Source organism: Apis dorsata, unplaced genomic scaffold (genome assembly GCF_000469605.1).
Source record: "Apis dorsata unplaced genomic scaffold, Apis dorsata 1.3 scaffold_58, whole genome shotgun sequence".
NCBI classification, from domain to species: Eukaryota; Metazoa; Arthropoda; class Insecta; order Hymenoptera; family Apidae; genus Apis; species Apis dorsata.
Genome location: NW_006263358.1, coordinates 485,420 through 489,613, shown reverse-complemented (window position 1 = coordinate 489,613; position 4,194 = coordinate 485,420). Strand labels below are relative to the sequence as shown.

The 4,194-nt window shown below is 40.9% G+C and overlaps 1 protein-coding gene across 1 annotated transcript in view; it reads right to left on the bottom strand.

Moving 5' to 3' along the window:
• Positions 1-4,194, bottom strand: part of LOC102673793 (DNA helicase MCM9-like) — a 20,324-nt gene that overhangs the window by 11,951 nt on the left and 4,179 nt on the right.

Genomic DNA, 4,194 nt, shown 5'->3' with positions numbered 1-4,194 from the left:
AAAGAGAGAGAGAGAGAGAGAGAGAGAGAGAGAGAGAGAGAGAGGAAAGAGGGGGAGGAACCGCAGGGAGAGCAGCTGAAATTCCTCTAGCGTTCTACAACATCTCTTCCCTATTATTATATACCGTCGACCTGCAAATTGTAGAAGCTTTCTCCCACCATTACGTGATTAACGCACATACTGGCATACGTGATATTATCTGCGTTTAAGGCTCCGAATAGAATTTGCCAAGACAACCTCTGCGGGCATAATAGTCCCTCTTGTTCCGTTTCTCGTTTTTCCTTCTTATTATCTCCGGCTAAATCGAACCAGCCAAACGTCTATTCCCTACCTACAGTTAATCCTCTTACGTATAACACGATATATTATAATCCAAACGAATGAAATGAAAACAGAGTGCAAAAATAACTCTTATAACACATTTCCATTTAGCATTGTATTAATAAAGTTGAAAAATTCTCATGGACAAGTGTATTTTTTTTATTCATTATTTTCCAACACATTCCCTTTATTTCTAAGTTTCATTTGATAGAATATTCCAATATAGCAATATCTCTAATTTCGACATTGTCATGGCTATTTTTGTAATTATAGCAAAATTTTCTCGATACTCGATCATATTTTCCATTATTCGATTAACAAAGAATCGATTAGTCGAGTTATTGGCACGACGAAATAGCTCGAACGTTTATCGAGTTACGAATGGGAAGGGGGAAGGGAGGAGGGGGAGGGGACTATCAAGCGCAAAAACTCGAACGTGCATCGTGCTCGTGGTTCGGATGGTTCTTTGAGCTCGTTAGGGAACACCGTGCCGAGAATTATTTATTTTCTGCTTGACCAAACTGCCTCCCTCCCTTTCAGGTAATTATTTACACACCCTGACCGACGGTCAATTATACAGCCAATTATTTCCGGGCATCAGTCGACTTAATTACAGGATTTGTGATCGTGGAATTTTTAGATCGTAACTAACTTGGATGGGATTGAATTTAATTTGACGGTGGGCGGACAACATCGAAACTGATTGAATTTTTATCCGGCTTCTGCTCCCTTTCTGTCTCCCTTTTTGTTCCCGCCAACTTTCACCAAGGAATGCAATTTTTTTCCCCTTTGTGAGGGAGAAAAGAAAAAAAGAAAAAAAAAGAAAAATTCGAAAGTTGCCAATTCCATTCTAAGGATTACTCGAGCAAAATTCACTATCGACACACGTTTGGTGTAGACTTTTACAGTTCGACGAGCTCGATTCTACGTCGTTTTTCGTCCGGAATTCACCGGCTTTTCGTGGAAGCGCACTTAATTCAGTTTCAAGCGCGAAGGATTATTGCGCCCGGAAAATATAGAAGTTGTACTCTGATGAAAATTTCAATAGTTCCATAATGAGTTCCAAGCCGTTGATAATTAATTCGGCAAACTTATATTCCACGACCGAGTTAATTTCCGGCCACGCAAATTAGGATTTTAATCAAATCTTGGGGGATCATTCCGACTTGAAGCCGGTCTAACGTAACAAAAATGCCAATTAAATTCAACGGAATATCGTTACACCTCTCCTCCTCCTCCTCCTCCTCCCCCTGGCTAATCATCTCCCACGGGGGGAAGGGGGAGAGCTCACAGTTTCAAACATTCTTTTACGACCACTCGTTTGCTTCTCCAATTACCCCACTTCATCTTACGAATTTTACAATTTAAACTTTCGGACTTTTAGGATTATAAACTTCAATCCACTTCGATTTCAATTTATTCAGTTAACGTAGTTCCGTCTAAATATTCTTCAATTTCAAATTTCTACGTTTTGATCACCACCACGTTTCCAATCCCTCGAAAGTGCACGCGAAGTGGGCACGGTTAAACTTTTAAACCCTTTGAGGAGGATCAATCGCGATCACGTTCATCGTTTCGTTTAGGAAACGTTAACAGTTTCCTCCAATCTCGAATATCTCGATATTCGATATCTCGAATGAGGAGAAATATGGAGAAATGGAGAGATCGTCGAGCGTTTTCGCCTTCGATAATGCGTGCCATGCGGTGCCAGGGGTAATCTTTGTCGCTCGTTAACATCGTCGTAACCAACGAAACTTCCTGCCAACACAACTGAACGGAATTCCGCGTCGAAAGTTACGCTTACCTCGTTGTCCGATCATCCTTTCTCCATTTTGTTCCTTTGCGCGAATAAAAAGAGAGTCGAAAGTTTAATTGGAATCTTTCTTTTTTTCTTTTTGGCGAAGTTTGATACTAACTAACGACCACCAGTGACGTCGAATAATCGAATTAATCGTTCGTGAACGGATAATAATCGAGAATTGATACGAGATAATTCTTTGGGTTGGTATCGAACGATTCCAAAAAATCGACATTCGACGGACGAATCGGAACCATCGATACCCATCAGAGTATAAACTCGATTGAAAAACGCATACTGGTTAATAACGACGCACAAAAAAATCGAACAAATTCGAAAATTGAGGAGGGAAATGTATCGGGTTACGATTTAACGATGCCAATTTTTGAATCGGATTCTTGACGAACTTGGTTTTTTATTCCGCGGGATCTGTTTCCAAATTGATTGCGGAAATATTCGAACGAACGATTGTTACGGACTTCCATTTCGAGACTAAATTGTCTTCGTCGATGGATACGCGTGGAACACTCAGAATAATAGAAACGATTCGTGAAATCTAAATATTTTGAAATGGTAACAGTAGGATTAATTCGGTCTCTAATATTTACAACTCGAACGATGAAATCATAATATATGATTTGTTTATATCCCCAAATTGAAATTTTCAAACTAATAACATCGATTCGCAAAAATGATTATGAAATAATGTTTGTATTCTTTCGATCGATTGAATCGATGAATAAAATAGCATGGAATTAATTTAATTATGTATCTAATACAAATAGTATTTTTTATAACAACCGAGTAACCGTAACTTTTTTTTCCTTTTATATTTAATTAAAAAAAAAAAAAAAATGAGCGTTACGATCGATGACAGAATGCCCCAAAATATTACACTTTTATATCATCGGATAAAAATATTCGTTAAAGAACACCATGTTCGATAAATCTCATTTTTCCTTCGATAGATGATAAATACGCGTTATCGATATTACTTTCAAACCACATGCTCTCCACGATAGCTCTCCATCGATTCCTTCTTCCTCTTTCCTTCTTCTCGCCCTCCCTTTCCATCCTCATTGTCGTCCACAGGGCAAAGAATTTGTGTCCGACCCGGGGATGGCACCATTTCTATTCATCTCGAAAAATAAAGGCGTGCCCGATCGCGAGCCCCGATAACCATGAATATTTTATCCGCATAATATCTCGTCGCGCACCACCCCCGCACGTTCACACGTACGCCGGTACACGTGTCCCAATCTCCCTCTCACCATTCTTTCTTCACCCATTCAAGCCATCGTGCGACTCGTCTAGTATCCAACCTTCGTGCCCACCAACCCGTTCTCCGCACCAATGCCCGATGGCCAAAATGAAAAATAATTCGTTTCAACGCGTACCGTCAGCGATGGGTATAAATCCGATACGAATTCGAACAATAATTCGAGTAATAAATTAAACCACGAGATTTCGATTTTTCTCTTTTTCTCGAAATAAGGTAATTAGAGTGTTAGTTTGTGAAACTTGCTCGCGATAAACTCGATCCCATCGCTGGACGCCACAGAGGAACAAACACTGCTTTGGCTCGCGGCTGTATTTCGGGCGATTTTGTGCACTCCGCTCGGGACTGGCAGCTGCGTGGGCGTTCTATAAATGGGTTCTATGTCAATCCGGAGCTTAATTTAATGTTTGGAACCATGGAAATGAACGTTACCCTATACGCTCCTACTATTAATCTTTCCGTATCGATATTTTTTCTTCCTCTACCATTTAATCTCCCTCTTTCCCCCCTTCTCTCTCAAGAGGTTTCGCCAACTTCCTCCAAAAAAACGCGGAGAGGAGCAACAGGAAGGGAAAGAGCGAGAGGAAGAAGAGAGAGCGCGTCGAAAACGCGTCGAAAAGCGGATCGGTTTCACGAACGACACGCGTTAATGCCCAATAAACTCGAGCAGATGATCAGCATACGGCTTCTTCCACGCTCGTAGCCCCCGCAGACATTCTCCCACACCATAGACACGAGCTCTCTCTCTCTCTCTCTTTCTCTCTCTCTTTCTCTCTTCACAGCTCTCTCGAGTGGT